This window comes from Manacus candei, unplaced genomic scaffold, assembly GCF_025592945.1.
Source record: "Manacus candei isolate 608988 ecotype Guabito, Panama unplaced genomic scaffold, ASM2559294v1 h1tg000062l, whole genome shotgun sequence".
Lineage (NCBI taxonomy): Eukaryota > Metazoa > Chordata > Aves > Passeriformes > Pipridae > Manacus > Manacus candei.
In genome coordinates, this window is record NW_026138110.1 from 2192501 (window position 1) to 2218978 (window position 26478).

The 26478-nt window shown below is 41.9% G+C and overlaps 1 long non-coding RNA gene across 6 annotated transcripts in view; it reads left to right on the top strand.

The window, feature by feature from the left end:
* LOC127478834 (uncharacterized) overlaps positions 1–26478 on the top strand; it is a 121797-nt gene that overhangs the window by 87920 nt on the left and 7399 nt on the right. For 4 of the 6 annotated variants that reach the window (XR_007907378.1, XR_007907373.1, XR_007907377.1 and 1 more), the window contains one exon: positions 9240–10217. This is a non-coding gene — a long non-coding RNA (uncharacterized LOC127478834). Of the gene's footprint in view, positions 1–9239; positions 10218–10325; positions 10447–12632; positions 12844–18178; positions 18288–26478 lie in introns of those variants that run through there. The other 2 variants (XR_007907375.1, XR_007907376.1) reach the window with 2 other exon arrangements.

Sequence of the window (26478 nt, forward strand, 5' to 3'; positions counted from 1 at the left end):
GATGGACGGACACAGGGACGTACGAGAAGCACCCCAAGCACAGAGCAGGTAACACCAAACTGGAAGCCCACACAGGTGCCAGCAGGGCCCTGCGCTCACCTGCAGTCCCCGGCGGGCACAGCCCGTACCCTGCAGCAGCGTCCGGCACACACAGCTTGGCACTGGGCAGTCCTTTGCACAGGAATTGCTGCCAGCTGAAGAAAGAAAGGGGAGACCTTGGCATGGGCCACGGAAACTTCTGTTTCCACAGAGACTAATTGATATCAGTAGCCTGGGGGGTGAAGGGGAATCACACAGGCTAAGTGGCAGGAAGAGTAGTGGCCTCTGACTGCAACTTACCTCTCACAGCACCCTGGCCATATGCTGCTGCCTACACTAATCCATTGAGTCATCACCAAGGAAAGGGGGAAGTTTTCCCCCTTCGTGGCTTCTTTACAGCATGAATTAGGGAGATGACTGTACCCTAGTAAAGTATGCCTTCTCTATCTGCATTTTCCAAGTGTGCTTCACTATTACAGTGCCCGTTATATTGAGTTTGCATTGTCCTCATATCTGCAGGGCATGAGAGATTTACTTCACTTTCCTTCTAAAGGCTCCAAACTGGAGTGGCTCCACATCTGCTTTTTCACACTCACATTCAGCTTTACAGAACACCAACTGCACAGACACATATAACAAATACCTTCACAATCACTAGTTACTGGTGTTTCAATACCCCACCAATTTTTTCCCCCTTTTCTTTCCCTTGATCTCAATCTCCAACGCAGGGATGAATGCTGTCATTGCATCAGCACCTACCGACGTTATGAAAGGTGTCCCTTTTGCCTCAGGGGAGGTGTATATTGGGTCAGTGGGGTTATGATGCTCTCCCTTACTCACATCAGGCTACATTCAGTGTAACCAACCCAAGTTTAGCATCATTTTTCCTCACTCTCAGTAGGGCAAAATCAGACCAAAATCTGCTCTGGTGAGCACACACTCAGACCAAGATACACAGTTGATTATTACCTGTATATGAAACACTTTTTCTCCTGCTCTATCAAAGAACAGCACTGGTAGATGATACAAAAGCCTCAGTTGGATTTTCAAGTGTAAAACATTTCAAATAAAACTCCCAAGACTTTAAACAATTGACCTATTTGTGGCACATGATGTTGCATGATATGGAAATTAAATATCAGGATTGTATTTCACCATCAAGTCCAAAGGGGTTAATAAACAAATCTATTTGCTGATTGTTTTTCTGAGATATAAACCTATAGAAGTATATTAGTTCCTCATCAATTAGCAGTTTATCTCTGCATGTTTCCCAGAGGCCTCCCCAATAGCATGGTGGGGAGGAGTGAAATGGCCACAGGGATTTCAGACCAAATCCTTTGCAGAGAAGATGATAATTTATAATATGTACATTTGTTTACTTCCACCATAACTGCTACATCTGCTTTACTGACACTAATTAATTAAGCCTGGTTTAATTAATTGTGTTCTCTGAGGAAGGTGGTGTTGACATTTTGCAGCTGGTGCTTGAGAGGGGAGCTGTGGAAGGCAGAGTTCTTGACAGCATCCCTGGTTTGAAGCCCTCCAGCTCACCACACCCCTGCCAGTGCCCGTGGCCTGCGCTGGGCCTGCAGCTGGAAGGAACACGCTGGATCTGAGCCTTCGGCCCTCCTGCAACTGCCAAAAAACCTTCAAGTGGAGAAATAACAGTCCAAAATCTGACTTGAGTCTAAATAAACCCCAAACCCAGAAACAGATTCGTTGATAGCATACCTTGAGTTTCCTCTCACTGAGGCCTCTTCCTCTATTTATTTACTTATTTAGATTTATCTAAACTTCCTTGGGTCAAACTCAGATGTGATGGGACAGATCTTCTGTTCTGGATCAAGTTAACATCAGCCCCACATCTGCCTTGCACATCATTCCTGTCTGTGGCTGCACGTCTTGTTTTACACAGATGGGCAATCATGCATACAAATGCTCCTATAATTTATCCCAGAGTTGCTGAACTGTTTATACAGGCAACTTTCCATGTATTCCTAACACTCCACATCCTACAGAGGTGTTTTCTCTTGTTCCCAAAATATTATTCTTCATCAATTAAATTTTGGTAAAACAGCTATACCTTTGAGAGATGGAGATTCCTAATCTCCTAACAGGCTCTTTCAGGTCAGGGAAGAAGAAAGTCGTAATATTTTCCCCAGTGCTATGTTGCCTGCTAATTCCTTGTCAGAATGGCATGTTTACCACCTCTCACTGGTGCTCTGACTGGAGTTTGGCAACAAACCCTTTGCCAACAGCCATTTTACAAGTAAAACCTGCACATTTCTCCCCTTAAAGAAAACTCTTTATCCAGGTTCACAGCTGGGCTGTCCAGCTCCCAGCCTGGCTGTGCCGATTTCAGCGCCGTTACACCAGGAATGAGTGTGACTCGCTCGATTGTTGGTGGTGGCCCGGTGTCACATGCATTTACTATATCCCTGGCAACAGCCAGGCTGCCCTGTGGCTGTTGGGGAAGAAAGAAACGGAGTGAATCAGAATAAGCCATAGTCCCTGCAAAAAGGGGGAAGGAGAACAGAAAGGAAGAAAGGAGCAGCCACGGAGTGGGGTCTGGGAAGATTAGGCGCTGGTTTGAAAACAAGGAGGCAATGAACTAAACCCAAAAGGATTACTTGTCTACTTTCTAACTGCACCAATAGTCATTTCTCTGCTAATTACCTTCCCCTTTGTGCAGGGGCTGCCATGAGCAGGATCTCAGTAGTGGTGCTGCTGTGCCCAGGGGTCCACATGAGGCAGAGCCTGCACAATGCATGTGCTGGGGGACGGGCCACAGCATCAGCCACCAGGCACATTTCAGGAAGGGCTTTCAATGCCTCAGCTTATTTTGTTTTGCTTGCAAACATCTGAGCTCTCGCATTTGGCATAAAAGCACTGCGTGTCACTCTCTTTAGGGCTCCACATAAAAATCCTATCAGTGCTTTATAGACAGCAGGATGGTAGTTTTCCCAGCTTCAAATGCTTTCCTGTTCCCGCTACTTGTCCAGATGGAAAGGTTCTCCAAACAAAAGCCTAGTACAGGGAAGGCATGTGTGAGTTTGCTTCCAGACACCTCAGACTGCAAAAATTTGTCTTACTTTTTTGCTGTTGGCAAAACTGTCATTGAAGGGCATAACTAGAGGTTTATCAGAAATGCAAAAAAACCCTCTCTTGCTGTTCTCTTTCACTTCGTCTTTCCTGCAAGCCAGTTATCAGCAAACACTTGTCAACATTTGACTGCTGTAAGGTAGGTGATTACAAGAAATAAGAAATATTTGGTTTTTCTGACTGTTTTCTGTCTCACTCTGTACCCAGGGTGCTGCTCCCACTTGAAATAGTTTTTCACCGCTGTTATCTGAAGCCCACAGCTTATAACAAAAAGGGCTGATTATGTAAAAACAAAATGACATTGGGCTGTCAAAGCAAAATCCCCTCACCACAAATCCCAGGCTGGGCCTGGAGCTGCAGCTGGCCGGCAGAGCAGGAGGAATGCCTGTGTGGCAGTGGAGTGGAAGCGCGTGCTGCCAAGTGGGGCAGCCCGGCCCCTGTGCAGCTCCTGCTCCGGTGCCCTGCATAGGAGTGGGGCAGCCTCCTCACAGCAGTGCCACAACTGCCTTTGGGCATTGCTTGCTCTGGATCAAAGGGGGCACAGAGGGTCGGGAATGTGTGGCTTTCACAGTGATAATCTGGAGCCAAGTGTTTCCCTGCAAAAGACTTTTGATGTGTAATAGGAGCCATACTCCTTCACAGTGCTGAATAAATTGTAGCCCAGGAAAAACCAAAGACTTGTGCTAAGGGTTTGAGTTTTATGCATTAGCTCTGTCTCATAGATCATGTTTATGTGTATGAAAAAAAGAACGTGTGATTAAGTGGATCCTTTTTCCTTACGCGAGCGCAGGCACAGTGCCGATACTCACGAGCTGAACTTTACATCACGTCACGGGGAGCTGTCTTCACTCCCTTGCCTTATTGTCCACTTTAGGACCAATACTCCCACTGATATAATTTCAAGAGAAACTATTACTCAAAAAAAACTGGTCCCACTTAAGCAGGGACAGGACTCAACTCACCTCAGTTTAGGCATCTAAAAGCTGGGCGTTGAGTCGAAGCTGCTTCTTTCGGCTTTCTCCATAGGGAATTAAAACTCTGGTATTTCTCCACAGGGTAAAAAATTCCCTCCATAGCATCATGTGGAGAGGGCTCCAGAGGTACCTGTTTTTCTGCCTTGACAGGGTAGGACAAATAGTTAATTCTTGAGTCCCAGTCAGCTGAAGCTGGGTAAGATGCATTCCCTTTCATTACATACTTAAATTTTGAATCACCACAGTATCTTAATCTGATGTTTTGTTGGGGAATTTTGTGGAACTCCTCCCCCATAGAAAGGTGTGAAACTTCTCCCTCTTGCAGGCTAAGTTTTTAATTTTAATTTTTAACTCGACAGTAGCAGAAACTATAATTTCAGAAAGGCTGCTGTTGTTAAATTAGGAAGTCAAAAGTCAGTTTTATGTAGAGGATTTTGTTTTTTAGTAGAGCTTATTACTAGAATGAAGACATGGCTTTGATAAATTCCAAATGCATCCAAACAACAAATCAGAGTTTTTAACTTCCAAAATACCTCCTCCTTGGCATGCAGTCGGCTGACTTTGTTTTCCTCCCTTTTTTTTCCAGAGTTCTTGGCAACTTCAGCTCTGGCTGTGCTAGTTAAGACCAGTGGTATCTGTATCTGGCAGGGTTACTGCCAGAAGGGAAGGAAAAAAAAAATCACTTCAGACCCCTGCTTCAGGCCATGTCATGAAAGGCAGCTGGAGAGATCTATCCCCTGGAGTAAAGCAAATGACATGAAAAAAGCTGAGAAACGCAGTTCAAAGCCAAGATCCTTTATATTCCCACTATGAATTAACCAAAATTCCCCCTAACAAACAAACCCCAAGCTATGCAAACTCATATCAGTAAATAGGTTTAAAAAAAGCATTTTCTAGTTTAACAGCACAGGATTATAAAAAGGTTTTGGCACCTCCCTGAGTCAGTGACTCAGGACCTTCACGAATCTTATCGATTGTGAGGGATTTTGCCAATCAGTGCAGGTTTAGTTGTAGCTTTTGTGCCAGGACCATCCTGCCCCTCCAAGGTAAGCATCTACTACAGACAGACCCCATTGGGCTCAGTGCAGAGAGGCACTGCAGTGTCACACAGCTGGTACCTGTGCAGCTGCTCCACTGCCATCCAAGATTTTGCTTCTGGTTGGTAGGAAACTCCTCATGGTGTATCCACCCCTTGAGGAGTGTCAGGCACAATTAATAGCCAGCATTTGGCTTGTCTCTGATGAAAGGTCAGAGGCCAGGGACCTATGCTGAAAGTTAATTTCTGAAGTGATTTGTCTGGATCCTGCTACACCAGTCAGAAGTGCAGAGTGCCCTAAGTGCAATACTGTAATTTAAATGCTTATAGTACAAGAGAGAAACAATTCACTGATCATCTCATTAGAGGCTTAGCTTTTTACTTCTGGACAGCTTTTCCTCTTTGATCTTGTAAGAAAAATGAATGGAAGTTTAGGACATGTTTATTTGCTTTTGTAAAGGCTTGGATCCAAGCAAAACACACTTATATCTGGGAAATAACAATGAGGGGTTGTAAACACATTAAATACCTTTGACCAGCGCTAGATACCAAACCAGAGATTCCCAAGGTTAAAGAATTCAAGAGTGCTGACTCCTGGTTTCCATTTGAGTCCCATTACAACCCTCATTTGTATGCCACTAAAGAAAACAATGTCCTTCTCCCTGTGGACACATGAATGAGTTTTATTGTCACTGTTTGGTTTTCTTTTTTTTGCCCCTTTTAGTCTTCGAAAAACTGCAAGTGCTGCAGCCCGAAAACCTCATGAGTCGAGAAATCTCTGCTCCCATCTATTGGTGAGCAAGAGAAGAATGACCATAAAACTAGTGAATCTGAGTAGTTGTTTCACCCAGGCCACTGGATAGACAAATAATCCAGAGGTAGGGGCTCTCTGGTACCATTTCTTGGATAATAAAGGAAATGGCCCTTCTTTGTATTTGTCTCCTCATTCTTTCAGTGGCACTTTGGGGAGACCTCATAGTTACATTTCAATGACCACAAAGTCCTACCATTCTTCCAAGTATCCTGTACTGAGATGACTTCACTGTTAGTTCTTGCAAAGGAATTAGTGAGTCTTAGTCATGAAATAATTAATTTGAGTTCAGATTGATTTTTAGGAAGCAGATTCAGAAAGCAACAGACCATTGAGCTGCAGGTGGTTGGCAACAGGCCTGCCCAGGCAGGAGTCAGACCTCTGGAGCTGTGGTGTCCAGACTGAGCTGAACTGCAGGGAAATGCAGCAGCTGGGGAAGGAGAAACGATGCTCATAAGGAATGTTTGCCTACAGGAAATTCACAGCATCAGCTAGCAACCAAGGCAACAGACTCTTGCCAGAGGTACTGAATGAAGTAAATGGTCCTGTTTACTGTGGATTGTTTTCCCAAAGTTCATGGCACGTGTGCCTTGCCATTAGCAAAGGCCTTGTTGTTTCAAAGAACTTCACACTTGCAAGGGATGAACTGTTGCCTGAAGATGCTTGGAAGACATTCCAGGTGGGAAGGGACACAGTGCTGTACAGCAGCTCTGAAGAGCAGTCATTTTTTGAACTCAGTCTTGTTGCTACCAGGAGCTGGGTTCTGGATATCCAGGGATTAGATGTGGTGGCAAAATTCCAAATAGGTGGAGGAGAAAGTAGTCAAAAGGAAGTTACTGAATTCATATGGAAGGGCTGAATTTCTGATCTCATCAGCTTCTTTGCTCGAATTCTCTCAGCATCCAAATCTTAAATAAAGCCTCACTGCCATTGTTAGGAGCAACATTCAGTTCCTGCCACACTCTCATCAGTGGTTGTTGCTATTCCATGATTATTAGGAAGAGGAACAAGCATGGTAAGGAATGTAAAAGAGGGTTGGAGGGAAAAGATGCTGCTGAATAAATCCATACTGGGGTAAACACAGTGCTGAGACAGAATATCATTCAGCAGAAGGGTTTATCACTGAAAACTGGCATGTTCTATTTGAACTGGGATTTTCTAAAGAAAACCACCCCCAGACAGCTGAGTGATGAGTTCACAGTATGAAAGACTGCTCAGGAGTTCATCCACTGAAAGGCCATTTACAGGCTTCACTTTCTCACGGTCCCACTCTGGAAGGAGTTACACAGCCCGTGCAGGTCCTCCCATTGTCTCAAATGAAGGGAACATCAGCTGGTTTTGCCATTGTGAGCAGGGGCTAATTGGTTCTGTTCACTTTAATGTCTGGCTTAGGAGCCCAGGCACCCACGCTGGACAATGGGACGGCGGCCATTCCGTGATCTCTGTTAGACACGGAGCATTTCGGCCACTTCTGAGGGACTGGGCGAGAAAACTCCTTGTTTCTTTTTCCACACAATAAAAAAGAGCAGAAGATAATTAGGTCATTCAGAATGGATAATGATTATCCGTGGTTTGGGAGGAATTTCCTTTCGACAAAGACTCCTCTACATCTGTAGAACAAACTGATTTTCCTGGAAGCTTGCTATGAGCCAGGGGAAGCAAGCTTCCCGGGGGAACTTCAGGGTGGGAAGCACTTGCTAATGCCAGATACACATAAGGAGACATGCAGGTTATTCCTAGCAAGCCACACTGCTAAAGAAAATGGGAACATTTCTGCCACTTGGGGAGATCACAGTATCAAGGTACAGAAACAAATATTCCTGAAAGAACAGATTTCTTTAGTGTTTTAGGGTTTGGTTTTGATAATAGGTTCTTCACAGGAAGTTAACCTGAGTAGGTCTGGATATTTAGTCTGACGATTGTTTGCCACAACTGGGTTACATGACTTTGAACTCCATTCATTCCATGCAGGGGAGGGCATAAAGACACTTTTCCAAACAGAGATGGCTTGCCTTGTGGATGACTGACCTGGTCTCCCTAAATTTCAACACACATATATTTACTGTCGGGTCATTTTTTAATTTGAATTTCAAATATTCTTCCCTTTTTTTTTTTCCCCCAAACCAAAATAGCTGGACTAACAAAGGCATTTAGAAAAAAACGTGCTTTGTGTAACTTGCAATAAAGATGGTATTTCAGAAACTAGCATGAATTTTACAGATTCATCTGAAATGGCCAAATTTGAGCACAACTGTTCTTCATGTCTACTTGTTGCCACTAGAGTGGGCCCAGTAATAACTACAAGGAAGAAAATTAAAACCAGAAAAAAAGCCATATGTGCCTTTTGTCCCATATTATGCCTGTGGCTTAATTATAGAGACTCATTGTGTGCTTAACTAAAAAGCAATAAAGGCACTGCAAGAAGTGCCATTAGTGAGTCAGCATCACCCCCTGAAGATCCGCTTAGTTTCTGGAATCTTTCTGGTGGAAATCCCTTTAATTTCTTATGTTCAGTCCCTATCCAAGTCTCCAGTTTGTTGGCACTGGTACAAATAGCTACCAAAGGGTGAAGACAGGTAACAAGCAAGATCACAATCAATTCCTACCACTTCAGCAGTGTGTGTCCACCATGCAGAGGGTAAACCTGATGAGGGGGTGTTGCCTTCTCTTCACGGGAGATTTGAAAGTTGGGAATGGTCCACCACGGGATGAAAGCACGGGGTACACAAATGAAAAGCACGAAAGCACATGGTGAAAACATGCAAGATGGGGGTGATGCAGAGGAGCTCTAAGCTGTGTTTCAAAAGTGCATTGTGAACACAGGAAGCATTGCAAGCTTATCAAAGATCTTTACCTTGCCTGCAGTATCAAATGTTATGTTCACAGGGAGACCAGACAAACAAATTGGCAGGATATGTCAATAGAGTCTAGACTGGAAAAGGTCTCCTGAGAAATCAATATCCAAATCTTTAATCTACCACGTTTTATATACTTTTATCTGCAACAGTGCAGCTTTTCACACATCCCTACTTTAAGAAAAATGAAGTTAAATGCTGTTGGGGAAAAAAAAGAAAAGAAATTCTTCTTTTTCTCTAACTGCCCATTTTCCCAAATGCAACTTGAAGCCTCATCCAGGGAAATATTTACATATGTGCTTGTGTGATTCTGACTGCCCCCACACTTCCTGTACTCACTGGAGCTCATCTGATGCTTTAAATTAGGTGTTGAAATGCCCTCCTGAATCAAAGCCACTAATTCAGAATTCTTTGTCTTTAAGGTGGAGGACAAAGAAGCCTCAAGAGCTTGTAACAAAGATGATGATGTGGGAAACCATGTCCCCCTGTTCTCCCAGGTGCCATCAAGACCATTGCCAGACCTACCACGTCAGCAGTCCTGCAGACAGTGAGGGGTGACGTGGCTGTCACTCCTTCACCAGCTCAGGCATTCTCAGAGCTCTGGCTTTGCACCCTGTACTATTCTGTACCTATGTTTGGGGACACGGACATCTCACCAGGTAATGAAAATACCATGGAAAACACAGAGGGTGACTATGAATTGGAATGTGGGCACTGTGCATTTTCTTCTATATATTCTACTTTGCAGAGCTGTCACTGCATGCACATTAAAAGAAGTGGGAAAAGCACAGCCCCTGAAGAGATCATTAGCATTTCTTTCCTCCCAGTATGGTCCTTCCTTTAATTCCCTTTCCCAGAGAAGCATACCAGATTGTTCCAGACAGGATGCCTTTTCTGTGACTTACACCCAGGACACCCAGCAGCAGAGAATATCTGTGTATCAAGTTAATGCCGAAATCACTGTGATTTGATGCCACGATAAAACACAGCCCGGTGCAAGAGCACACAGGTAGTTATTTCCTGTTGCAGACAAACACCCATTGAACACTCCTCACCACATCTGGGGGACCTGTCTTACCCTATTGCTTTTTTTGTTGCTTTTCAGGATATTTCACTGAAGGAATGGGAACAAATCAACTACAAACTTGCACGGAAAAAGCACACAAATTTTAGATGTTAATCTCCCCTTATCAGGGACCAAAAGGGCAAAGGACCCTGCTCCAGTGCCACACTCAATATTCCTCACAGGTGTGAGGAATTTCTCCAACAGCCCTCACTTTCCTTTGTAAACCCTTTTCTGCGGCTGTTGGAAGTTTTCAGTTTTTCCTGCATATAGTGTTTTCATCTGTCCATCCCCTCTCTGCTAAAGAGAAATGATCCCTTACCTGTGTTGCTAAATTAGACAATCCTTCCTGTGATTCTTGGAAAATTACCTTTGTGGTTTTTCCAGGAAAGCACAGTTTTCTTAGGGACATCTTTAATGTGGTCATATGATTCTTTCATTGCAGCACAGAATCCTTATTGAAAAGCAGCACAGTAATGGTATTTAGAACATTATGCAAAGGAATACACATCAAAATACCTGGAATGATGGTTCATCAAAGACTTGAAATTCACAGTGTTGCCCAGTCCTCTTTTTGGTGATCTTTTGGAGTCTTTTCCGTAACTGGTGTGTTGCTGAAAGATAAGTGTGAGATAGTTAATAGGATCCTCCCAGCACTGAGCACCTCTGGCAGTTCACTGCATTTTTGGAATTCACACTTTCAGTTTGTCATTCCCCAAACAGTCCCAGCTCTTCACCTTCTGTGCTTCAGTTTCCTAATGCATCACTTCCGTGCCACTGTTCTCTTTGGGCAATGCTGCTCATGTTTAAAGGCCTGTGGAAACAAGAGTCAGGACCAAGCAGGCTCAAAGAGTGCAAAGCTCTGTTTTTCTGGTAGTGAAATAGTGGTTTAAATACAGCCAAATCCTGTGTCTGTAACAGTACTGCATTTAAGGACAAGAATTCTTTTAAGAACTATTTTTTTGCCATTCTTGTGAATCTGAAGCAATAGTTTTGCTGGTTTGTGCTGTGTAATTTCAATATGCAGCAACCACTCCAAGTTGGATAATCTGGAATCCACGCACGCTTTGCAGTTCCAAGATAATTTGATCTGAATAGCAGTTTCATGTAAATGTTTTGGCAGTAATGAAAATATCCTCAACATTACTACTTGCAGCTTGAAACACCAGTAATGATTTTATGTGCTGGCAATGAAAGAACATGATAGGCAGGTTAAAATCATTAATTCCTCTCTCTGAAACCGATATTTTCTCACTGAAAGGTTTGAAAACAAATCTACATTCAACAGGTTGTTTCTGTATTAATGTGATACCAGCAACATCTGTGCAGCTCCCTCTCTTCTCCTGTAGGCAAGCACTGTTCAGGGAAGCTGGAACACAGCTCCTGCTTGCTTCACCCCACAGCTGTGGGGAAAACATAGGATACGATGTTTGAAGTGTTGGATAATTGGAGGAAGTGAATGGAGAATGATAACAACAGCAATAGGGAAGTTTCTCAAGTGATTTGAGAAGGTTGTCTGGTGCAGGCTGGATGTTTGATTATCTATGCACTGTATACCCACTTCTCTCTCCTTGAATAATACATGGGAACCAGGAATTGTTTACTTTAAAATATCAAAATGAGAAATGATCATGTTCTGAAAATAAAACCTGGGAGTTTCAACTCTGCCACCTCTAGGAAAGCCCAGTGGGAGGGATAGGATTGCTACAACTAGGGGAGGCCTCCTTTTCCTTATTTGTTATCATTTAACAAAATCTGAAGGCATCTTCCTTTGCAGAGAGCAGGAAATCATTCCTGTGCAGCTCCAGGGCCACACAGAGGTTATGGTGCCCATATCACTCGTGGTGTCAAACAACAGAGGGCTTCACGATTGTACAGGGACTGCACCAGGTCACCCAACACTGCACAAGAGAGAACAAAAGAGCACATGTACAGGGGAGTATTTCTGGCTTGGTAATAGATGAAAACACAGAGCTCTTTAGCTGCCTTCTCCCTCCAGCGCTCTCAAATACAACTGGTTGTGCTCCACATTTGGGAGTGCATGGTCAGCAGACAGAAAACTCCAGCCAAAATATTCCTGTTAATTGGAGATTGGTTTTTGAAACCTGAACATTATGAATCAATGTTGTACTCTCAGCCTTTGCTCTAAGTCTGGTTGGAATTAGTAACCTAAAGCTTTATTGTGATAAACTCCAGTATCCTGTGGAGAAGGACCAGTGTACGTGTTGTGTACATGCTGACAAACACAACCACGCTTCTGCCTGTCACTGGGAAATAAAAAGGACCGTGCACATTATATATCTACAATGTCTGCATCTGGGAGGCAGACTGCAGCTGTCACTTCAGTCCTGGGATGAGGCAGCCTTATATAGAGTGAAATGTGGTGTCGCTGACTTCAGCAGCAGGATCCTCAATGACTTTTGTGTCCTGCCCAAGGTGCCTTGGTATTCCCCATACATGGAAGCAAGTGTTTCACCACACTGAGCATGATTTTTGCTAATCAGAGAAGATGTAATCACTGAAGCAATTTGGAACAATATTTATGAAATGTGAATCTTGGATTTGTTTTGCACAGTCGTCTTATTTTTCTGTCCAAAGTTGCTTGTTATGCAAACTTGGAGGAGTGTTAAATATCCCATGATACTCAAAAACCAGAACTTTCCAAAGCCCCTTTTTATTGGGGTGTTTTTTTCTTTTTGGCTAAACTCATTCTGGGCTAATACTCTTTTCCAAGTTAACCCTTCTTGATCAGTCCTTTTAATGCAGCTGCCAGAGTCGGCCGAGGAAGATGTTACGAAACCTTCTGTCCCACTGCTGCATGACCAAGGATGTTTCAATGGGAACACGGTCCTTTTGATCTCACTTATCTGGGAGTTGGTCTTCTGCAGCTTGTATCTCAGCAGAAAACCTAACAATCTGTTTGCTCTCACTGGGATTGTCTCCTTGCCAGCACAATTACATTGGTGAGTTAGGGAATAATGAGTGAGAACAGATGAAATATTTAGATATAAATAGTCTGTTTGCATGTGCTGTGATTGTCGCTAATAAGGCAAGGACGTGTGGTTTGTGGTTCAGGGACAGGATGAGGGACCAGGACATCTGGATTCCTTTCCCAGCTTTACCACAGTGTATTGAAGAAGCCATCAAGCCTCTTTGTACCCCATCAGTTGGAAGTGGATAATAACGCTCTGGGGACTAATTCTTTAATGCTGTCATTTTCCCATGTTCTGAAGGGGAGAGCAATACAAGTGTAGGATTTTGACATACTAGAAATCAGTCAAAAAAAATTTAAATCCACATACCTAGAAAGTTCGTGAATTAATTCATCCTATCCTGACTTAAGGAATTTTACCCACTTGCAATTTCAAAGCAATGGCAGAAAAACAAGAGGAAGATTAAAACCAATACAATGTTAGAACAAAATCCTGAAAGTGTGTGATCTTAAGTTTTCTGTAACAAGTTTTCCTGAGCTTTACACTTTTTATACTCCTAATAAGGAGTTGCCAATGATGTCCTTGACTAAAATGTGCTCATTTGTTCAAAGCCTAAAAACTGCTTAGTAACTCACAGGGGTTGGCATGATTTAAAAAGGCCCTACAGCACCATCTACACAAGGGATGTGTTTCCCAGCCTATGTATGTTTTGCTCACTGCAGCTGTAAGTGATAAATCACTAAACCATAGATTAAAAGCATGTAATTGGTATAAAAGTAATTAAAGACAAGATTCATTCTACCTAGGAGTAAATAAGCACATTTGGCATGTAAATCATAGGGAAAAAAGAGAGGTTTGGTTGGGGTTTTTTTTAGCATGCATATGGTAGTCGAGAGTCTCAAAAGCAGAGTTGCTTCTTTGGCTGAGGAGGGAAATAAGGAACTGTGCAAAGAAGTTGAAAGCCTTGAGTTTAAATTATTTGAGATAAGCATATTATTTTAGGTTTTCCAGTGTATTTAGTAAAAACAACAGTCTGTAATGCACTAATAATGTCTTACCTGATGATGGACTCTGGGTGTCACATGGTTCCATCTACATTGGAAAGTAATGGGAAAGCCAAATGGGAGCAGGTCTCCAGCTGGTCATGGGGGCCCCACATCCCTATTGCACACCTGGTTGGGTTTTCCAATCTGGTCTGGCTGGAGCACAGGAATTGTCCTTGTGGAGTACCTTCTCATGCTGGATTCATCCCAAAGTCCGGCTCCTGTGCTCTGACCTGCAGTGCAAAGACAAGCATGGTAACTGGGAGAAATCAGGGAATTTGCTTCACAAGTGCACTCTAGTCTGAACTAAAATGCCAGCCTACCCCCACCCTGATTGTACTGTCATCCCTGAGTAAGGGCAGCACAAGGGCTTGGTTTGCACTTGGAATCCAGCTGGCCAGGCAAGACTGAGCACAAATTTCCCGTTGCTTTCATGAAGGCTTTGCTCTAAATCACCGCAGTTGGACAAGGCTGAAGGAGCAGCTGGAATACCTATCCTGCAGTGTAATTTCAGACTCCTTTGAAAAAGGCTCACGGCTACGTGTAAGAGAAACTGGCTTCAGTTTGGTGATTTTAGCTCATTTGGGACCATTTTGAGAATGCAGCAATACTGGCACAGGAGGTACAATTATAGGTAGAATTAGCTCCTCACCATCACTCTGAGCTAATACTGTGTTTTCTGGGATGCTGAGGGAAAAGCCAATCTCCTGATGTGCAAGAAACACTCCAGGAATCTCCAGTGATTCATTTATTTCCTAACTGACTTGTACATTAAAACACAGAATACAAGTCTATGGTTACCCAAGCCCTTCCCCTTTGCAATCCCCAGTCCTTGCCTTCACCAGGAAAAATGTGGGCACATGGCCTGCCAGGAAACCCTTAGCACACCCTGGGTCCCCAGTAAGGAGATGTAGGGAGCAGCATCCCAGAGCTCACTGTTGAGCTCCCTCACACACCTCCAGAGTCTTAGAAAATGAGAGTGCTCATGGAGACAGGGAATGGGCACCAGAAGGCTCATATTCTTTTCCACAGAAATTGCACTTCCAATGATTCACATCATAGCATCTTTCACACTAACAATCCTAAAAAGACATCCCAAACCAACACACACACACAAATGCATAAGCTGTAGCTGTATAACTATGTATGCAAAGCCATGTAAATAACTCTCTTCATGTGGGGAGGCAAAGCAGCCTGAACTACCAGAAGATTTAGCAACAGCAATTCTTTTCCTACGGCACAAACCCCACCAGCAGTAATTTCATCTCGAGCTGGAAAGCATAGCATTACATTATTTGAGCACAAAGGCCAAATTTCCCTGGTTGCCAGTTAGAGACCCCAAGCTCATACAAACACAGCAGGAGAAACCTAAAATGGTTTTGTTTCCTAGTGGTGCTAATTCCATTGCTGGAGAAAATGTAATTATATTTCTATTGACATTCTAATGATAACTTTGTAGGCCAGACTCTATTCTGCCTGTTAGGCCAGATAGAAGCAAAGCACCAGTGGAGAGCTAAGGAAGAGTCCAAGAGCTCCTTGGTGATGCTGTGACTGGAGCCCAGCTGGTAATTCCAGCAGTAAAAGCTCATTTTGTGAAAAAGATAGTTATGATTTAATTGTGTCTTCACTACAAAACCTCTCCATTTTGATCACAGCATCCTCAAACAAACTCCATGTGGACTTGACAATATGCAGACTCAGCTTTTGTCCTGTATTGCTGTAAAACCTGGACTCTCAGCATAAAACCTGATAAATGAGCACAGCAGCCCCTGCACTGTGGAGATGCCCCACTGTTGGGAACAGCAATTCCTGCTGGTTGTTCCAGGCTGTTGGAATCACATACAGCAGATCCAGACTGGAGCCTGCACCATTTGACTTGTGGCTTTGCTTGCCTATTTATCAATCTCAGCTGCCCTCCCCTCCCCTATTAAAAGAGAGGCCCTGGAGGAAAATGGAAGTCCTTTCCTGAAATTCAAGGAGGTAGGAATTGCAGTCATTCATTGCTGATACATTATTTTAGTACGTGGTGGCATTTCTAGGTATTTATCCTGGCTATATCAATTTATCGTACCTGTGCCAGCCTATCCTATTGTTTTCTCAAGGCACTGTGTCAGTGTGAGATATCACTAGTCCTGAAATCAGGATCATATCTTCATTGTATGAGGAAATACAGGAAACAGAGGAGTGCTCGTATATCTGAAACTCAGTTTTCCCTGTTAAACTGACATTTCATCACTCCTTACCACACAGAAGAGTTGGGAAGGTGACATTCAGACATGAGGGCAGCAAGAGGTACATGGGAGCCACTGACAAACTGTGGTGCACTCCTTGAACTCCTCGTGTAGCTGAGAGGTTGTCAGTGGTCACAGTCCAAGCCTGGAACACAGATTTGGCTGATCTTATGTTTTTTTTCCATTTTTATCAATATTAAAAATATGTCCTGCACACGGTGGTACTTCTGGCATTCACCACACAAAGGCCTTTGCAGGATTGCATTTTTATAAATGTTTCATAGTAGCCTCCAGATTTCACAAGCTTACATTGGCCTAAACAAGAGGAATTTTATGTGTTTTACCAATGTTACCTGAGGAAATACAGCTCCCAAATGGTGGGGTTTTTTTCTCCCCCCAAAATACAGTTATAATGGGGGCAGATGTATGTAGGCACTGGAAAGAAGTTTCTTAAAGGTCACTTAAACCATTTTAGATATTTAGAGCTTTCAGCAGCCTTTGTTTGGTTGTTTTACCTGGGAAGGTTTAGGAGGTCAGTTTTACTGTATAATGCATTGAGCTGGTAATAAATGGAATAGGAATTTGACTGAATTTATAACTAGCTAAAATGCACCAATGGCAGGGTGTAACTCTTAAGTATAAAGTCACTGGCACTGGTAAATTCTAAAATTAGTATATGAAATCTAATTGGAAACTAATATATGAAAACACTGAAGTTTAACACTATAGGTCACCTCTGTCTAACTTCATTTGGAATTAGTTATCTGCTTCCAGATTTAATTAGATCCATAATACGCAAAAATACAGCACACGAGTTAGAAATGTACATATCAATTGGAATAGAACAGGAGACAATGGAAACTTCACACATGAATCACAAAATCAAGCCACTTGGAGAAAAAATATTTTTCAGGCTACCTGACAACATTTTCCTCCAATTTTTGCCTCCTTACCGGAGCTGAGTTGATTCCAACAGTGCAGCAATACTGCAGTGCAAGGGAGAGCACTTCTGCATGGATCCTGCCCTGTCCAGAGTCCTGGAAATGTCACAGCCATAGAGTCCCACTTCCTTCACTGGAGGAGAGTGGAATAAACATCTGTGCATTTGGATGATCATCTCAAACTGAGTATGGCAGAGCCCTCCTTTAGCAGCTTCCCTTGGCTAAAGGAAATGAGGGGGTAATTTGACATGTCCGATTACAGGATGGCTCTTCAGCAGCCAAACAGCAGGTCAAGTGTAAGAGACAAATCAGTTGTATCTTAATGCAGATTGGTTTTCTCTGTTGCACCTCAGCACTTCAGAAGTGCACTTTATCATAGAAGAATTTATAGTCTGTTTATATGACACAGCACACACAAGGAGGAGAAAGCAGGGACTTTTTTCGAGTCCCATTAGTTCTGAAATAGTCATACTCTGAAGCACAAATTGTGCTTTCCTTCTTGTTCACTTGATATTTTTGTCATGTCATCCGGTGTGCCATCTCACTCATTCAAGGACTGCTATATCACTAAGACATATAACTTAAGATTACATGTGAAAAGAGGAATTATTGAATGAATATACACGTGCTTCAGGCTTTGTCTGAGCTGGGATGGATCATTCCTTCCTTCTTCCTGAGCACTGATTTCTTTACAAAGATTTGCTGGGACAAAAACCTCACCTTCTATCAAGTCTGTATCACCTTCATGCACTTTGTCAGCAGCTTCCCTCCTCTCAGCTACTACACAATACTGAATATTGCACATGAACTGTTTACTGGGGTGCTCCTTGTGTAAATATATAGGTTTGACAGAGTGGGCTGTCAGAAAAGCAAAGAGGAATATAATGGAGAATGGCTTCAGATAAGCCATGTCAGAGCAGGTGCAAGAGTAAGAATGGTCACTCTGCACAAATGACCACGACGAGGATATCACTCGAGACAAGGGGAATTAGGTCTTATATGGGAATAAATGTTGAGCTAGAGAATTAATTCATGTTTGTTTGAAAGAGCTCAGTGAGACATAAAAATGTTCAGGAATGTTTAATCCTAAAGGGAATGAGATTTATCAAAGCAGTTTGAAAGGATAATACATTCATTTCTGGTTCTACAGGCAAAGAAAAGGCAAAGGAGTCCAAGGCATTGACAACTTAAAAGCTGTTTTTCATGCTGCCCTCATTGCCTCGAGTTTGATGCTACACTGAAAGGCCAGTCTGGTTCTGGTAAGCAATTACTAACTCGTGATAAGCATTAGGGTTACATTTAAAGATCAGAGCACACATATATAAACCACTTTCAGTACATACAGGTCCTCTGCTTCATGTCCCTGCACGTGGGTTTATATCCCCTCATCACAGTGTTTCCTCTTCCCTTCTTTGTGACTCCAGGAGCAACTGGAATCTGTATTGAAAAGAAAATGTAGTTAATTTAATTCTTAATAATATGTAGTGGACACAATGGTGGTCAGCACTATGACCGAATCCTGAAGTCTTTGCTCAGGACTGAACTCCACCTGGGATCCATTTGGGCAGCTTTTTACTCTTCAGTAAATTTGGTCCTTTGCTGCTGTTTGCCCTCTGTTCAGTGCAACCTTTGCCACTGCATAAAAATGAAGGCATCATTTTGAAAACCTGTGTTGAAAAGTCTATTCTGCAAGCATTTCACAGAGTTCATTTCAGCTCAGGGTCTAAATAAAACACTTGAAGAGTTTGGTTTGAATAAAACTCACTCTACTGTAAGGTGAAATACTGAAAGCCTGCTTCATTTCATGTCTTAGGAGTGACTGCTAGACATGATTTCTGTACAGGGGTTGTCACAGGTTAGGAGCTGTTCACCTCTACTCACACGTAACAGGTTCTTCTAAAGGTGTGTGACTGTATGAATAAACAAAACTGAAAGCAGGCTTCATTTTGCAAATGGTAATAAATATTAAAATGCACATTATTTGTATTAAATGTGCCTGTAAAAAAGTACCTGAGCCTATTCTATGTGTAGTAAAAAAGACAAAAAGGCACCTTATTGTAAATCATAAGGTGAAAATGTGGAGAATTATTTTTCTTTTCCAAGTACCTGTAGAGTTTTAGGTCTGGTTTCTAATCATTGTCATTTATATAACCCAAAAGTTTCTTTTTTGATGGTCTGAAGTGTTAGTTTCACATGCTCTTACACACTGGTTTGACTTAAAAGCAGTTGAGCTGTTTTGTTACAAATGGTTTTAGTTTCCAAGTAAACCAAGTGGCAAAGCAATTCAAAACATATTGAATTCATTTAAAATATTAATATCCACAACTGGCTCTAAATCAAAAAGAATTACTCTAGACTTAGCGAGTTTTATTTCTGACAGTTCTTACTTTTAAAATATAGTCGAACATATTGGATATATTCACTTACTTTAAAATAGCAAATCAGTAACACAGGGATCGAAATAATCCTTTTTTCCTCATGTCCAAGACATTTCTTTATACAGAAGAAAATGCTTCATTTCTTTTCCCTCCAATGCAAAAAATAATCCTGTAAATGCACTTTTCACATCTCAGTGTGTGGTAACATTGCTGAACTTTTAGATTCTGCAATTAGATAAACCAGGTTTCCTAGTGAAGAGCTAAAGCTGCAGGTACAATTTATCTTCACTTCACGTGGGATGTGGGCAGCTCCTGCCTTGGGCCCAGACTGTGTGCATGGACAGCTCCACCATCCCCATTACACTGCCCATGGGAGCAGGAGATGCCTTGTTACACCATTTTTCCCTGTTTTATTAAAGGTGTCCCTTCCAACGTGGCATTTGCGTTGTGATTATTTGGTCTCAGGCCCCCAAGGAGTCAGGAGGGATCAATTCTGGTTGTAGCTGTGCTGGATGCCCTTGCCAGGCCTCAGTGTTATCCCAATCCATCATCACTTTCTCCTGGCATGTGCTGCAGTTACACATCTCGCCTCCAGGATCTGACCCACACAGGGGCTTCTCCCACAGCCTGTCCCTGTGGATTTTCCAGGAGTGCTAATGATTTAATGTTAATGTGTATCCTCTTCAGAACGGGCTGTGGAGACTGGGGCATGAAAGGTCATTCTTGTTTAAACACATTTGTTTTGCCTTTCTTCTCAGAAACTTTAAATCAGAAGCTTCCTTACACAGAATGCCCAAACTGACAGTTTTAGGATGTGTGAGAAAGACACAGTTAATTTAGTGCAAAAGATAAGACATTTCCTTGGGGAAGCACTAATACCAGGCCTATTACCCCTCAGTGTCATTTCAGATTAGTGTTCTACAGAGAAAGGGATTCTAAATCTTTTTAATTGAAAAATATTTGTCTTTCCCTCACTATTATAGGTTTCTGCCTAGAGGTTAAAGAGTTTTTAAATTATTTCTGAATTACATCCAATTTCTGGACAGTTTATCAAAAAAAAGGAGGATGCAGTTTGTCTTTTGCTTTGTTAATTTATGTCAGACCAGAGAAAGGAGAAATATACTCCCTTGGTGACCCAAATGAAACAGTTACATAAAAAGATGATTAGAAATACAAAGCCTGGACATATCTAACTTAAGATTTGCAGCTGTCACAGACACATCCACCACATGTGGGAACACATGCCACAATTATGCATGCAAAATGGGAGGATAATTGTCCAAACATGGTGGGTGAAACAATGGTTGAGACCAGAACTTTACTCGGTTTCTTCCTCCCTTTTTTCTGGTTGAAAGTTTGAAAAACATCAAAACCAATGGTTTTAACCCATGTAGGTTCATAAGCAATGAAACTACCTCAAGAAAATAAGAAAATGCAAATTCATGTTTACCTTTAGCATGTCCTGAGCAGGAACATTCAAAACTGGGATCTGGACTTGCTGAGTCCTTGACCCATGAGGAGAAGATTTGCACATGGCCTTGGACCAGCCTCCTCCTGTCCTGAAACTGAAGGATGAGATTTGAAGCCAAGTTCTGGCTTGGAATGGAGTAGGCACTATCTTTGGTTAACTGCATAGCTCACAGAGTGTGTTAAGGTGGTTTGGTTTTTTCCCCTTGAAACTCCTTCCCACCAACTGTACTCTTCCCACTTGTGTAATGGTTGTGTTTGCTCTCATCTTTACTGAAGAAAAAATATTTTCCTTTTCTAATTCAATCCTTAGCCATTGTTTTCACAACCTCTAGTTCTCAAGAAATGTGATTTCTTAAAAAAAACAACAAAACACAAAGAAAAAGGTCTAATTAAACCATTTATCAAACTTTTCCAAGTGGGTAGAGTGACAAATTAGCCCTATCTTCCACCAGCCATCTGATGGATGGGAAGATAAAGATGCAGAGGCTGTTGTTTTAGCTGGAAGCTCTCCACTATATCAATTGTTTGGCCTTGAGCCAAAAGACCCTACAAGATGACAAGGACAAATGATGGGTCCACCAAGTTTATGCAGCATGAGGCCTGACATCAAAGGAATCTGTCCTTATTAGCAGTATGTCTCTGGCTTCCTCCTGGAAAAAACACTCATTTGTTTTGTAAAAATATTTCACTTAATCCTTTCACTCTTTCAGTAAATGGAAAGAAAAATAGAACTGTAAATAAACTTGGACAGTAATAAATTGCTGACGAGCTCTGCTCTTCTCGACCAATATGAAGTGATTGTTACGACATTACTTTTCAGTGATGTCCACCAGGAGAGTCTAAGACAGGTGGGCTGCAAATAAGTTTCCCTGGGAGCCTTTACTTTTATCACTATTTGCTTGGGAATTCTTATTCCTAAGGTATTCCCTCCTGGTGGTTTTAGGATACAGGGATTGGAGTGAGGTGGATATTGGGCCTGACACTGTCCTTACGTGACAGGGTGACCTGCAGTGTCTAACTTACATCTTTCTCCCTTCTCCCAACGTTTTTTTAATATGCACTATTTTTACATGTAGTGGAAACCCTGTGTACAAGGTGGAATACAATAACTACCTGGCTAGAGAGCGGAAAGAGAGGATATAACAGCCAGGATGACTTCCAAGAAAAGCAAAATCAACAACCAAACAACAAAACCCTGTTCTGACACCTGATTAGAGAGGTTTGACTGAAAACAAGCCATTTCTGCAGATACTACATGTTAGCCTGAGCTAGCAGTAAAATCCATATATTTTTCACTGGAAAACTATTTAAAGGTTACTCTCGATGTCTCATTACTTCTGATGTCTCATTTTTTATTACCTTTTTTTCCTGTGTGGAAATAGGACAGTATTCAAGTTACTGACAGAATGAGAAACTTTCGTTTTATCAAACCCAAATGCAGCAGTTCTGCATAGCTCAGCATTCACATACCTGATCAGCTGGATTCATCCTTTCAACAGAACATTTTTACAGCACAGAATTAAGAACAATAATGCATTTAACAGCTCTAAGTCCCTAATGTACTTTTTTAGCTGCTTGTTTATAACAGGGCTGCTTAGGAAACAGATTCTCCCTATGCCACCCCCCTTGCAACACTTTGGAGGAAACTGCAAATAAACAAACTGCACTGGTTGAAGTTTTCCACTCAGGACTGCATTTTTCCAATAAAAATGAATTGTCAGTATTGTGGCAACATGCAATTAAGCGTTCAAACCTAACTGTGTCTAACTCAAGAAGGGAACTCCTTGAACAAAGAAGCTTAAATGCAATTTGGCTGGAAATTAAATGGAAAAAAAAAATCAGCAGTGCAGTTGCCAATGAACCAAAGTGTTTGCTTACTTACAATTCCCAGCATGGTCATTGTCTGGCTGCCCTGGCATTCTGAGATTATTTAGAAGACAGTAATTCATTGCCTCAAGAGACAGGTAGAACAGCTCCTCTCTCAGTCAGTCAGCTTGGCTCAGGGGGGTAGTGGCTACAGTTCAATCCTATTTAGCCTTTCTTCAGTAAAATAAAGGATTTTTCTTTTCTTTAAATATGGCTCCAATTTCTGAATATAGCAAACTCATTCAGAACTACAAGCTCCAGATTTTTCAAAGGCTCATGGATTTCTCAAACACTTTAACAAATAAAGTTAAAAAATCATGTTCTGTAATTTACACTTTATGACACAATTCAATGAAAGACCTTAAAATAGGGTTCACTCCAAAATAAATAATAATCAGAAACTTATTCCACCCTGCACTTGTCTTTTATTTGCCAGATGACCAATTTGCTTCACTTCCTTTCCACAGCTTTGGAAAATACAGCAAGTCTGTGCATGTACAGGTCCTGCCTGGAACCAAAAACTTTAGAAGTGAACCCCGACTTAAAATATAAACTCGTCTTTCATTTATGTTTTAAGATAATGCTTAATTCAGTTATGGCTGAGGGATAACTCACAAAATTTGGGATCTGGTTTTCACTTGTCTTGAGTTTTTAGTTCTTCTAAATCATATTAATATTATGTCCATTTTTAACTTGCGTTGGGAACAGCTTTGGATTTTAAGATGACTTTCACAAGAGTATTACGAGAGATTTTGCTCACTAAATGATACATGAAGAGAGAGTAATGATTTTAGAGCTGTGTGTCCTATTATAGCTATTTCCACTATCAGGAAACGATGGGTTGACCTACTTGTGTGTTCCAAAAATAGTCAAGGATCTTTAAACAAAATCAATCTCATTGAGCTAAGCAGAAATGGAGAGGTGGAACGTTGCTCACAGCAGGACCCTGTTAGGTGCCCACCCCAGCACTGGGGCAGCAAATCCCATCACTCAGAGCACACTCACAGTGGGTGTTTCCCAACACAACCTGGGCATCACTGAGTCTCAAAAGCTTGTTTTAAAAACTGTCACTCAAGTTCTAGGCCAAAGAACTCCAGTGAGGATTTTGGTTGGCATCACTCCGTGGGCTTGAAGATGCAGACCCCAGGAAACCTGGGTACTTCCTACCAAAAAAGCCGGAACTTGGACCATTCCAGCAGCTGCAGAGATTTGATTCTTGCTTTATTTAAAACTCAGTGTTTTGAATCTGTGCTTTGCCAGTCACTCCTGCTCCTCTGATAACATGAGTAAACCCTTTTGGCTCTCTGTCACAATCATTACATTTACTGTATCTCACTTATTGTGTAATATTTGCTGTTACCCTCAGGACAGTGCCAGCTGCTCTGCACTGAACTCTGTTTTGTGCAGCAAGCCCTGTGTGCCCCTGAGATACAGTTCACTCTTAGAATGCTCAGCCGAGAGTCTCAAAGCCTTTACAGAGCGTGGTAACTTCACTAGATGGCAGTGCAGAGAAATATTACTTTATATAAATCTACTTTTAATAGGAGATGAAAACACCCCAGCAGGTACTGCAGTTTGTTAGTGCTGCCTGTGCTAACACCAGATCACAAGCCAGCAACGTGCTCACCCACACAAGACTCTGGGGGCTTCTGCCCAGTTAAATCTCCATGCCACCGTTTGGGCAAGCATGGACACTCTTTCTCCCAGCAACTCTCCTTCCTGAAATACCAGGAGAAGGAAAGTTTCAAAAAGAAACTTTTCAAAAGAAAACTTCCCTGAAAAGTCAGAGCCACCATCCTTCCAAGAGTCCTAACAGTGATGCCATAAGCATGACGAAGAAAATGAGGGAAGGGTAAGGATGAGAAAGCAACTGGTTCAAATAATTTTGTGAAGAAAACTCTATATTAAATAAAATACTTCTCATTCCCAAGAACTCCTTACAAATATGTGTTTGTTGGGAGAATTTGATGTCCCTTATGGACAACTCAAGAAACAAAGCATAATTTTTCAGACTCCTGACAAAACTCCAAGATTAAATCCTTTAAGCAGCAAGTTCTGTAGCTTCTAAGGTTCAAAACCTTCAAAAATTCAGTCTTTTGAATACAGAGAACTGATGCCTGCCAGTCTTTGGAAATTAATACACCTGAACAAAACTAAAAAAAAAATGGAGTGGATGATTTCAGCCAAGAGCATTAATTCAATTCAAACCTTATCAGTAAAATCCTCTGGAAACAGTAACTGTTTATTTAGAATGTTCACAAAACACAAACTATCATTTAGCACAAAAAGGAGACGAGAAGAAGTTTGGTTTCTTCTAGCATCAGATGTAAAAAAATATTTTCTCAGGTTTGTTTCTTGCTCTGAGAGAAATATAAAGAAATCAATTCACTGCCTAAATCACACTTCCCTATGCTGTTCTTGCCTTTATCTTAACACTGTCCAAGACGTTCCCCTCAGGGAGTGATACATTGTCCTCTGGCATCTCAGCTGCTCCCTCACCAAACTGTTTGCAATAGCAAGCAGAGATTCAGGATATTGCAAGTGCTGATAAAAAACAAACCCAGTTCTGTTGCAAGTGACTTCTTGACTTCTGCCTGCTAAGCACAATTCAAAGGTTTCAACTTTTAAAGGCATAATTCCCTATATTTATTTTTGTGCAAATATGAGCAGATGAGAAACAATTCCTTATGGCATTCATTGTGTGGGATTTTCCTTACTTTTCCTGTCCACTGGCCACTGAGAAACAGGAATATCTGGAGGTGCAAAGCCCCAGGGTTTCGTTAGTGACACAGTGGGTTGGATTCTCTGCATCTCACTCATGACTCTGGTCAAACAAACACACACAGTTCACAGGGCTGGCAGAGAAAGTACAACTTGTTGCCTAAACCAGCCTGACAAAAAATAAACGACTGCTCCTCAAAGCATTGAGACATAGGTAAAAATAAGGAGTAGATTACTAGATTTCTAGGAAAAAATACACTTCAAGACAGCTTGGTGGACTCCCCCAGATTTTGATACTGTGAATAAATAGCTGAAATGTGATATAATTGTGGAACTAAATACAGTCAGCAGAAATAAAAACCTGACAGAACAGCGATGCAACTTGTGCTCGCTCCAACCCCAGTTACAGGGAAATAATTTTCTTCTCTCATTAACATGAGGGAGCTTCATGCTGGATGCTCTGGATGACATTCATATGCAATAGGACAGTCAGGTACCCTGGTAAGAAGCCAGAATTCCTCTCTAACAGCCAAGATACTGCCAAAACAGCTCTTCTAGTTTATTTATTGCACTCATCCAGTTGCTCTTTTTAAACAGTTCATTTACCCTCACTGGAGAAAGATCTCAACTGCAAAATAAAGAGAACTGTTACACCTTGTCCTTCCCCCTTTCTCCCAGGCACACTCATAAATCACAGCACTGTGGATTTCCCTGGGAGCTGTGCCATCCTGTTAGTTTTAATTAAGTAGCCTTAAAGTAAGTGGCCAATCAATATTGATTCATGGGGGTCTCACTGCAATAACTCATCACAGGGTCTCGGGGTGTTACTGATGTGAATATAATACTTTGGCTTGCTCTGCCCCCGCTCGTGTCAAATGAAGATCAAGAGTGAGTTTTAAGAGCTGTTTTCTCCTCTGTAATGTACATCTGACTGAATACAGAGCAGAATCTCTCTTCAAAACTGCACAAATATTTCCCAGTCTACTTAGTTTCCATTTAATTCCTCTGCACAGCA